The sequence below is a fragment of the Myxocyprinus asiaticus genome, chromosome 40 (genome assembly GCF_019703515.2).
Source record: "Myxocyprinus asiaticus isolate MX2 ecotype Aquarium Trade chromosome 40, UBuf_Myxa_2, whole genome shotgun sequence".
NCBI classification, from domain to species: Eukaryota; Metazoa; Chordata; class Actinopteri; order Cypriniformes; family Catostomidae; genus Myxocyprinus; species Myxocyprinus asiaticus.
In genome coordinates, this window is record NC_059383.1 from 24797699 (window position 1) to 24810603 (window position 12905).

At 37.9% G+C, this 12905-nt stretch overlaps 1 pseudogene; it reads right to left on the reverse strand.

Annotated features, from left to right (window-relative positions):
- Positions 1-1233: 1233 nt before the first annotated feature.
- On the reverse strand, positions 1234-12510 carry LOC127430629 (sialidase-3-like; annotated as a pseudogene).
- Between the last annotated feature and the right edge of the window lie 395 nt (positions 12511-12905).

The window sequence follows — 12905 nt, forward strand, 5'->3', positions numbered from 1 at the left end:
TAGAGCTCCCTTTACTGATATCAATAATTACATTGTTACTAGTAAAATGTTCATACTTGATATCTACAATTGAATTACAGCTAATGAAAATGTAAGTTTTGATATCAGTAACTGAATTTCAACATGTTACATTTGGTATTTCTGATATCTGGAAGTGGATTTCAGATATCAATAATTTGGAGTTAATTAATGATATCTAACAAGACTTTCTTACTAGTAACAATTACATTACAGATATCAGAAATTAAAAGTGTCATTAGTGAAAACCGAATTACTGATATCAAAAATGAACATTTTTACTAGTTGGAATTCAGTTGTTGATATCAAAAATTGGCATTTCCACTAGTAGAAATTACATTCTTGATATCAAAAATTACATTTTTACTAGTAAGAAAATAATTGTTGATATGTGAAATTAGACTTTCAACTAGTAAGAAACAAATTTTTGATATCAATAATTGCGTTTTGAATAAGAGTGAATGACATATCGGTGTGAAACTTTACTAGTGAAAATTCAATTATAGATATAAAAAAATATGGTTTTTACTAGTTGAAATCCCATTTTTGATATCAAGAATGTGATTTCTGCGAGTGACAACGTCATATTTGATATCAATAATTCACATTTTTACTAGTGGAAATGTAATTATTGATATCAACAATTGGCATTTCCACTAGTGAAAAATACATTCTTGATATCAAGAATTAGAATTCTAACTAGTGAAAATACTGCGAATGAATAAAAGCTAAAACGGCTTGCCATACACGTGTCACGGAAAGAAATGGATCGGCTTCTTTCAGCTCGTTGTTGAAAGCGCATTTTTATTTGGCCATTTCTAACTTATGCTGACTGACAGGACAACCAAGCGCATGACGTCATTGTCATGGCAACCAGATACATTTCAGCTGATTTACTGAAAGACGCAATGAAATTGCTTCTCTCTGCAAACGATATCTGAGATAATAGCTAGAAGGACAATGAGGAGGTTTAATTAAAAAAAATAAAAAATAAAAAATAAAAAAAAAACAGTGAGCCTACTCGCTGAAACCAGGACATAATTATATATTTTAGATAACTGACACCAGGACACACCTCTTCAAACCGTGACGTCTGGACTCCCTATATAACACAGCCATTTGTATTGAGACAACATAGCACACAAAGGTTACATGTGTTTTCTAGAGTCAAAATGTAACAGTTTCTTTAATAACAGGGGAAAAAAAGACACTGAATCAATAATTGCAGAAATTTAATAGAAACAGTTAACAGTGCAGTTAAAATGGCACTATAATTGTGAAAGGCAGCCACAAGTTATGAGGCTCTTTTGGCACACGGCATATACTACATGAAAACAGCATTCATCTGGACTAAACCATGTTTAAATTAATTACAACAGTGGTAATTACAGATGCAACACAGCTATTTACAATAAAATTATACACCAAAGTGGTATGCAAATGCCACATTAAAACAACTTTTGGGTACTCCCTAAGACAGTAGCAGGTGGTATAAAGAAATATCTATTGTCTATTTAGATATTTACTTAGTAATTTTTTTCCCTTTTTGTAATTGAACCAAATTACATTAATCAAAATGAAAATATTGTCCTGGCCATCCACTGATAATGCAAACCCTTACTGCACAGACCAACATTACATTCAAGTGATCGGTAAAAGTATGGAGAAAATGGTTTGTTTTTGTTTCAATAATATGGTGCATACATTGATATGGAGTGGTCAGGCAATGTTTTTTACCAAAACAAATATATAATGCACATATGTATATAAATAAACCCAGGTATGAAAGTTGAAGGAAGTACAGTATAATCTGTATGTTAACTGTTAATTTCAGAATTCACAATTTGGGCCTTGAGTTTAATATTCCAGTGAATGCTCACAAACTGCTAAAAGACATAACTATGTAAAAATAAGGAGTGACCACCATGCTACAACTATGGGCAATAATTCTGAAAATGCTTCTTTTTTTCAATAAATAACTTCATGGCAATGCATAGGGTCTTAACCTTACCAAACCTGTAGCAATACAGGCATAATCAAACCACGATAACTGCTTAATTTTATAATATAGGTTTTTTATAATAGGTTCATGCTTTAAAGTCATGTTTCTATTTCAAATAATTGCAATTTATCCTTATTTAAAATGCAACTGTATTTTTTTCACCCGTTTTAAGATCAAAATCCTAATCTAGAAGCAAATTTAACAAACAATGTGAACTTAATAAAGTTAATTTACTCTTTTATCACTAGCATCCATGACATCACTGAGTTTAAATTGCACGAATGCTATCGCCTCAATCTCACTTTTCTCACCATGCTCCAAGGCAAGCAAAGTGCTCCTCACACTGCGTCAAGTCAGAGTATCCACTGGGATCCTTATGGATGATACATGGCTGGTCCCAACAAGAAGCATTCATGGGGGATTTATTCAAGTAAACTCCTAGATCCTCTCTCTTAGTGTTTTTTTTATTTTTTATTTTTGGATGGCAATAGAGTAACCAAGTCTTTGAGTCTGACTGTGTTGAGCGATAATTTTGTTTCTTGTCATCTTCCTCTGATGGCTTCGGTACAGGCAAGCTCAGCACGCTATCTTGACAGCCCTCCACAAATTTCCAAGCAAAATGATGCTGTCAAAAGCTGCTCCGTTGCTTCTACTTAAAGCCTCTACTCTGAAGCCACTTGAACTATGGGCATTGCAGTACAAATGACTCTGATCAGCATGGTCTATGATCTCAGCCATCTGACACTCACAAGATTTAATATGGACTCCCCCCCCACTAAAGAATGATAAAGCCTGAGGCCAAACTCTGAATGGAAAATGGAATGGCTAACACCTATAATGTATGTAATAAACATAAGCTGGAATGATTAGTCTTCCATTTTTCATCTGAATGCCATGTCCTGGTCCAACTGCAAAAGTAGCCCATTTGCCTATCTCATCTCCTATAACATTTTTAGTTAAATCTGCTACCATGCTCCAGCTCTTGCCATAGTCTGTACTAGTGATGTAGCACAGCCAAGCTTGGTTCCTACCTGTACAAATCTGGCTACACTCTGTGGTATTACCCAATATGCAGATGAAGACAAGAAAGACAGTTTTGGATTTCTTCTCATAGACTGGACAAGGATTCATACAGCAATGGTCCGGCAAGCAGGCAGAAGAGAGCATTTGAGCAGGAGACCACTGAAAACAATGATACTATAATTTTTTAAAGGGATAGTTCACCCCAAAATGAAAAGTCTGTCATCATATACTTTATGCTGTCTCAATTCATAAGACTTTCGGGACACAAAGCTATTTTGAAGGAAGTATATGTTTTTGTCCATACAACGCAAGTCAATGGGGTTCAAAACTTTTAAGCTACAAAAAGGACATAAAGGCAGCATAAAAGTAATCCATATGACTTGTTTTAATCCATGTAATCTGTTTCTCACCCAACCCTTTCGCACATGAGTTTCTCCTATACTGACGGATCGCCTAGCGTGAGTTCTTTAATGCATGCTTTATTTAAAATAATGTCACCGTACACTTCACAGCAGATGCACTGGAGTTCAGATTTTATATTATCAAACATACAATGTGGTTTTTAAGATATTTATAATGACTGATAATGACTGATACAATGCAATCGTGAAAGCTATTGGCGGGTATGTGTGCCGCCATACTGTTTAAATTGCAATGCAGCATGGGATTCTGAGTTCGTCATAGAAGATTCTAAAAACAAAGCCCTTCCACTTTCCTAGTACAGGAAGTGGTGAGAATGAGCGACAAAAGGAATGGGAGAACGCCCAAGTGGACTGACTAGTTTATATATTCTTTGTTTGACATCAGAAAACATCGCTGCAGCGCTGCATCAAAACAGTCAGCGCCGATGGTAACGGCTTTATACTTTTATTTGGTGATTATTTAAATGTCGGTAACATAAAAAATAAAGATATTGTGATGTTGAAAAGACTATTTGATCAGCTGATTCATTATGACAAATGCTTCAGTGCCTCTCCGCTGCTAGACAGCAGAGCAAATGCAGATTGCACTGGTTTGATCGTATGCATCTTTTAAGTCCTTTTTGGAGCTTCAAAGTTTTTACTTACTTTGTATGGACAAACACACATCATACATCCTTCAAAATATCTTTGTTTGTGTTCCACAGAAAAAATAAAGTCATACTAGTCTGAGACGGCATAATACTGAACTGTCATTTTTTTGGGTGAACTATCCCTTTAAATTGGGTATGTGCCACTATACTTGTTAAAGTATGCCTTTAACTGGACAAAATGAATGGAAATTATTAAATTAAATATTAAATATAAAAACAACAGCTTTATTATCTAGTAAGGCATGCATTACTTGGAGGGATCCATTTTGGAGTGATCCCCTCCTCACGACCAACAAGTTTGTATCACTGTCACGTGAAGCGCTGCGCTCCTCTGCAAAGGCAAGGAAGGTCTGACCATCACTGGTGTAGGTAAGAGCTGGAATTCTGTAGGTTTTCCCATTTTTCTCCTGTTTGAATATTGCTGTTCATGCAGGATGAGCTCGGTGAGGTTCTGGGCAGCCCTCTGACGTCATTTTGTCAATCGTTCCTGGATAAATAAGGAAACATAACTAAATGGTTACGGAGAGACTTGTCAATTTTAGGGAGAGCCCTTTTGTCTAAGGCAGAAGGTTTATCTCGATTTATTTTCCCAGGTGTTTTGTTATTCATTCCAGACTCCACTTGCAAAGAATTTAACAAACTGTTCGCTAATTTTTGTTGGAAAAATAAATATCACCATCTTAAAAAAAGCTGTTAAAGCTGGAAAAAAATGTGAAGGAGGGTTGTATATGACTGATTATGAGAACACGAATACTTTGAAGGGTAATTACAGAAGATTAAAGAAATTAAACAATTTCTTGTTTTATGCCCTAGAATATTTTTAAGAAAGCTGGTGGTCTTCAATTTCTTTTAACCTGTAACCTTATGCCCTCTAAATTACCCATAAAATTAGCTAGATTTCATGAGCAAGGTCTTCTTGCCTGGAAATTGGGCTTTGTTCACAATTTTTCTCCTCACAGAATGAACATTTGTAATAAAGATTTGATAACCATTAAGAACAAATGTATTTTTTGGGAGAACTGGCTAGAACATGGGATCATTTACTTAAGTGATTTGATCCAACATCTAAAATGTACTCAAATTATCATTTTATGTCATACTAATAACATCATTTTTTATCATTTACTGACCGTAGAAAAAAACTATCATTTCCTTGTCAGAAGCAAGGATATATTTGACCAAAGATGCACTAACAAAGATATCAGACAAGTGTTTCACCACAAAAAGAAAGTTAATATTGTCAATATTATTGGAACTCCATTCTGAGTAAGGTTAATTGAAAAAGGTCTGTCTGTTGCCCTACAAATTTGTATTTCAAAATAAGTGAGAGAAATGTATTTAAAGATTTTACACAAAATCTACCCCACTAATATTTTTCTAAGTTTACAGATTTAAAAAATATATATTAATATAATGCTGTCTGTTAAAGACATTACGTTAAAAATGAAGATAAATGTATTTACAATATATTAAACCTTATAATTTGGCAAATTCAATATTCACAAATGTAGAATGTCTAAATCTCTTCCATCTTACAAGGCTTTTAACGATCTGGTCTCTTTAATGCAGTCACTTAGGCTAATGAAAAATGGAATATGTTTGTCCATTATTAAGCACTATGAATATGAATATTTTATTTGTATCTTAGAGTTACTCATTATTGTTGCCTGTTATTATATTGTTACTTTGATTATGCTCAATAAAATAAAATAAAAATAAAAACATAACACATATTGATGACACGTTGCAATTCAGTTCATTTCGCCCTTTAACATGTGACTCGCTATTTGTGTGTCGAAATGCATGTGGTGTATTTATGCACAGATATCTATACATGAATACACTCATTAAATACATCCTCTATGGATTTTGAAATGTCTACAAAAAATATGGTCTCAACCGATTTCCTTTATCGTAAATATGTTAATCTTATAAATTCATTAAAAAAAGCTAAAACGTTCTGTCTAGGTGAGTTTACACAGATACAGATATAGACAGTTAAAATAATGCAAAAGTAGGATGTCCTAATGTACAACATAGCACTGGCCTATTTAACAGGCCTAATGTTGCACATACAAAAGCGAAATCTTGAGTCACTGTTATATATAATCTCTGAACATACAGTCTTTACACTTACCTTCCATTCATCCTTTACTCTCAACGGAAAATCCTTAAGTATGCAGATTTCATGTTACTGATTTGCAGCTCCCCATTCAGCTCAACAGCTTCCTCTGCTGCAGATAGCAGTGCCAGAGATTTTTTTATACCTATATTACAGCCTCCGGGGTTTTACCATGGTAGAGAGCGTAAACGGTCAACAAGCGTGTTACGACAGTAAGTCACCGTTTGCGGATACCTACAAATGAATGGGGAGAGCCATAAACTGATACCTAGCAATTTTATCGTAGTAAACTCCACATAGTTCATTCCAAAATGATTGTTTGTGTAAAACATGTTGAAGATTAGCAGACAGGCGGTCAAAATATTAAGTGGTGAACATTTAGTGGTACGGCATATTACGTTTTGGTGCCTCTTGCACAGGCCGCTGAAAGTTGTGGCACATGCCACTGGATTTTGTGGCACATCCCACTGGATTTTGTGGCACATCCGGTGGCATTTCCAATCGATAGAGGCATGTGCCTGTCGACTGATACATGCCACTGTATTTTAAGGCATATTGTAGACACTGTCAATGATACGTGCTGGTTTAGTCAACGGTAGTGATCGCACAGACATAAGCACGTTGCACCCAGACATTAGGTTTTAGCAGGCTACCCGCACCTAAATTGAATAGATAAGCAAAAAGGATTGTTTTACACTGCAGATTAAGTCTGTCTCGTATTCCGCTGTAATACGCGTTATGCATGTAATGTATTGTTTTCTTGTAATAAAGCCACTGTCATTTAATAACCCATTTTGGTTTTTTATTACTTTGCTTAAACAACATAGGTGTTTTATTTTGAAAATGGTCACTGTGCTCTGACAGCTTAACTATTTAAACTGCTTAAATTTTCATTATATTTGTGTGGTTAAAAGGTGCACTCAGTGATTCCTGAGAAACACTGTTGTTATTCGAACTCAACTGCCAAAACAAACACACCCCTCCCTTCAGTGCTCCTTTGGAAGCTTCGCCCCCCCAAATTCATGCACGTGAGACGGTTTTACGCACACCAGCTCCAGACACTCACAACTCTCCTGCTACTAAATCTAACATCACAACAACAGCATGTATGGGTTCTGTGAAACATAGCAAAATTTATGTTATCCACCTATCAAGAAGAAAAAGAGCAACTTCTGCATCCATCTTCAAGTCTTTTACCTCTCTGAGGTCTCTCCACTGCTGAAAAGCCTCGCCGATGTTGACGCGGCTCCTATCCCTCGACTTATAATCCTTTTTTAGTTTATATTCATCTGACCTTTTTCTTTTGGTCTGTTTCTCAGCCATTTGTCTTCCTTGGAGTTTAGAAAGTTTGCATCAGCCAGATTTGCCGTCGCTCTTGTAATTAATTTCCCTCTCGCTCTGCCCCAACCCCCAATCCTGTGCATGTGCAAGAACCACCCCCTGTTGCTGATTGGCTGGAGTAGTGCTGTGTGGATCGGTCTGATCCAGTTTGTTTTTGTCCCATTTACAGAGCCAGGGCTGTGTACAAATACTAGATTTTTTTTTCAGCCCACCCATAGAACGGACAGCTAGCAGACTGTGAGGAGATATTTGCAGAATAGAAATAGAATTACTGAGTGCACCTTTAAGAGGTGATATTGTGATTCTATTCTTCTGAGTCTATGTAGAGTGGTGGCTACAACTGTCAAATTTAAATACAGAAAAAGGACAATTGCCATCAAGAATTTATTCAGGTCTGGCTTAGATTATTTGTAGACTAGCACTGTGGAATATGACAACATTATACAGTGGCACCTTTTGTCCTTTGTCTGGAATTACATTTGAAATCAGTTGAAATCACAAGTGTCCTGGACATATATGAACTGGCACCTCACAATTCTGTATAAACAGGATTGTAGAGATGCCATCTAAAACCAAAAGGCTGTCCTTCATAATGTGATTACAGGATGAAAAAAATATTACTCCTCTGCGTCCAGGCGGCCGGTAGCAACTCCTCCATCCCCCAGCGGATGGTCACGGCTGCTCCTTTGGGGTGGATGGTAGTGGCATGGACTCTACAGCAGCGCATCCCTCCTCCTTCCCAGGCTTTGGCAGCAATGTAACAGGATTCAATGGAGAGGAGGAGGCGAGAACCGGACGAAGCATCAAAGTAATGTTTTTAATAAACTTAAACACAAAGACACACAAACGTAAACGCATACATGGCAGCTGCCTGTAGCTCTCTCTCTCTCTCGAACTGCCACATCTCGATGCACTTATCCCTCTCCTCTGCTGATTAGCCTGATTGGGGGCCGGGCATGCATAGTCATGGCCCGGCCCTGCCCTCCTCCTCGTCACAGCATGTATCTTCACTACCAGACGTGCCACACATTTTTCGTTATGGCATTTTACATTCTGGTGCCATTGGCACCTGCTGCTATATCTTGTGGCATGTGGCACTGTAGATGCTACTAGATATAGCAGCATGTGCCAATGCTACTCTGTGCCAACCACAATCTGTTGGTGGATCAACAGCTTTCTGACAGATAGGCAGCAGCTAGTGAGACCGGGGAAAATCACATCCGGGACCCTCACTATTCTAACTCTCCTCAGGGATGCATTCTCTCTCCATTGCTCTTCTCCCTGTACATGAATGACTGCACTGCAAAGGACCCCTCTGTCAAGCTCCTGAAGTTTGTAGACAACACCACGGTCATTGGCCTCATCCGTGACGGTGACGAGTCTGCATACAGACGGAAGGTTGAACAGCTGGCTGTCTGCTGTGGACACAACAACCTTGAGCTGAAAACGCTCAAAACAGTGGAGATGATAGTGGACTTCAGGAGAAATTCCCCTGCACCCCCCCTCACCATCCTGAACTGCACTGTGGCAGCAGTGGAGTCATTCAGGTTCCTGGGCTCTACCATCTCTCAGAACCTGAAGTGGGACACCCACATAGACTCCATTGTGAAGAAGGCTCAGCAGAGGTTGTACTTCCTTCACCAGCTGAGGAAGTTCAATCTGCCACTGGAGCTGCTGACTTAGTTCTACTCAGCTGTCATTGAGCCTGTTCTGTGTACATCTATACCTGTCTGGTTTGGTTCAGCCACCAAATCAGACAGAAGGAAACTATAACGGACAGTCAGGACTACTGAGAGGATTATTGGTGTCCCCCTGCCCACCCTCCAAGACCTGTATGTCTCCAGAGTGAGGAAATGTGCAGGTAGAATCACTCTGAACCCCACACTCTGTCTACTCCCTCTTTGAACTGTTGCCCTCTGGCCGGCGCTACAGAGCACTGAGCACCAGGACAACTAGGCACAAGAACAGTTTTTACCCTCAGACCATTTACCACATGAACAATTAAACTGCCTTCAGGACTCCCATAGTGCAATAATGTATAAATATGTCATTTACATATGCAAATTCACTCATATTTAATTCAATAACTGTACATACCCCTACATTGCAAATATATTACCACTTGCACATGTACAGTGCATCCGGAAAGTATTCACAGTGCTTCACTTTTTCCACATTTTGTTATGTTACAGCCTTATTCCCAAATGGATTAAATTCATTATTTTCCTCAAAATTCTACAAACAATACCCCATAATGACAACGTGAAAGAAGTTTGTTTGAAATCTTTGCAAATTTATGAAAAAAAAAAAAATCACATGTACATAAGTATTCACAGCCTTTGCCATGACACTCAAAATTGAGCTCAGGTGCATCCTGTTACCACTGATCATCCTTGAGATGTTTCTACAACTTGATTGGAGTCCACTTGTAGTAAATTCAGTTGATTGGACATGATTTGGAAAGGCACACACCTGTTTATATAAGGTCCCACAGTTAACAGTGCATGTCAGAGCACAAACCACTCCATGAAGTCCAAGGAATTGTCTGTAGACCTCCGAGACAGGATTGTATTGAGGCACAGATCTGGGGAAGGGTACAGAAAAATTTCTGCAGCATTGAAGGTCCCAATGAGCACAGTTGCCTCCATCATCCGTAAACAGAAGAAGTTTGGAACCACCATCCTCTTCCTAGAGCTGGCCGCCCGGCCAAACTGAGCGATCGGGGGAGAAGGGCCTTAGTCAGGGAGGTGACCAAGAACCCGATGGTCACTCTGACAGAGCTCCAGCATTTCTATGTGGAGAGAGGAGAACCTTCCAGAAGAACAACCATCTCTGCAGCACTCCACCAATCAGGCCTGTATGGTAGAATGGCCAGACGGAAGCCACTCCTCCGTAAAAGGCACATGACAGCCTGCCTGGAGTTTGCCAAAAGGCACCTGAAGGACTCTCAGACCATGAGAAACAAAGATTGAACTCTTTGGCCTGAATGGCAAGTGTCATGTCTGGAGGAAACCAGGCACAGCTCATCACCTGCCCAATACCATCCCTACAGTGAAGCATGGTGGTGGCAGCATCATGCTGTGGGGATGTTTTTCAGCAGCAGGAACTGGAAGACTAGTCAGGATCAAAAGAAAGATTAATGCAGCAATGTACAGAGACATCCTCGATGAAAACCTGCTCCAGAGCGCTCTGGACCTCAGACTGGGGCAAAGGTTCATCTTCCAACAGGACAACGACCCTAAGCACACAGCCAAGATAACAAAGGAGTGGCCATGGAACAACTCTGTGAATGTCCTTGAGTGGCCCAGCCAGAGCCCAGACTTGAACCCGATTGGACATCTCTGGAGAGATCTGAAAATGGCTGTGCACCGACGCTCCCTATCCAACCTGATGGAGCTTGAGAGGTCCTGCAAAGAAGAATGGGAAAAACTGCCCAAAAATAGGTGTGCCAAGCTTGTAGCATCATACTCAAAAAGACTTGAGGCTGTAATTGGTGTCAAAGGTGCTTCAACAAAATATTGAGCAAAGGCTGTGAATACTTATGTACATTTTATTTTATTTTTTTCCGTTTTTTTTTTTTTTTTTATTTATAAATTTGCAAAGATTTCAAACAAACTTCTTTCATGTTGTCATTATGGGGTATTGTTTGTAAAATTCTGGACTAAGGCTGTAACATAACAAAATGTGGAAAAAGTGAAGCACTGTGAATACTTTCCGGATGCACTGTACATACGCCATTCTGTTATATGTCCTATATATATATATATATATATATATATATATATATATATATATATATATATATGTATATATAGTATATATATGTATTTTTTTTTTTTTTGTCTATTTCTACTCTTACCTTGTTTTATATTCTGTGTCTCACTGTAATGTTCTGTGTGCACTTGCTTGTTTCTCCTATCAACAAAAAATTCCTTGTGTATGTGAGCACAATATATTTATAAACACAACAACAACGTTAAAAGTGAATTACCTTAAAATCCCAGAGTGATTTAAAAATGAAGGCCTGCTCTTGGCCCACTTTCTAGAAACAGCATGCATGCCAGTCACCAGTGATGCACTTTAATACCTTTTTCCAGTTTTTTCATGTCAAATGAGGTAAATTGTTAAAAATGAATGAACTTACATGTACTAATACAAATTATTAGATAATTAGTTAAAGTTAATTAACATTGACCTGCTTTTACATGAACATGCAATAGAATTAGATAATTAGTTAAAGTTAATTAACATTGACCTGCTTTTACATGAACATGCAATAGAATGTGCAATAGACTTGCAATAAAAGCCAGACAATACAGCATACATATCAAACCCTTTTGTAGCACCTCATTATTTTACACTTACCAAAAAATGAAGTGGTCCCCAGCCAGGCTCAGGGCTCTCATGCTGACTGACATGTCAAGGAAAAAAATCCATAGTGTCTTCTGGTTTAAGGTAATTTTAAGTATAAATCAGGTATTACCAAGAAATACTCCAATAAAAGAGGTAACTTTAAATATACAACCATAAAAATGTTTAGCAATACACTATCAAACACAATAAGTTTCAAGGGGAGATATTGTTGAATGATCCGTTTTCTCCACCTGGAAAAAATATGCTGGGAGCATGACAAGCTTTGAAACGGTGTCAAGAATGATTTTAAATAAATTCTGGATGCATCAATCACATGGGTTCACTATTGTCCAGCGATACTGCTTTCATTCGCTAATAGCTAATCCGATTAGTTAAAACAACACCGACAGTAGCAACTTCAAACAAGCCACTTACCTTTCATTTTGTTAATTATATTTACAGCACAGTAAAGTTTTGTGTTTGTGCTGCTGACTTCTCAAGCGTTAGGCTGTGTCTCGTTTCGAAGGCTGCATGCTAGGTAGGCCGCGTCCTTTGAAGGCTGCAGTATACAGAGTGTCCTCCTTTAAATAAGTCTCGTATAAACGAGATGGCCTTCGTAGCACAAACGGAAACGGAACGTATCATGGTTGCTATGACAGCACGCCACTCTTTAACAAGTGCGAGCGCTTTGAGTGAGAAGAGAACAAAGTCCCTTTAGACGGGAATGTGTGAGGTAAATTTTAGGAGAGTTATAATGATGTAAAGAGAAAAGAAAATAGATTTTACAGGTGCACTTTTAGTCTAATACTTTATTTTAATTATATATTAATATAATAATACATACTATATACTCTGCACCCATCTACTGAGATACTTCAACTTGGGAATTAACATTCCTTGTGTTTGAACATCATATTTACCGGCAAATTGGCGTCATTTTTTTTTATTTTATTTTTTATTTTTTAGACATTTCC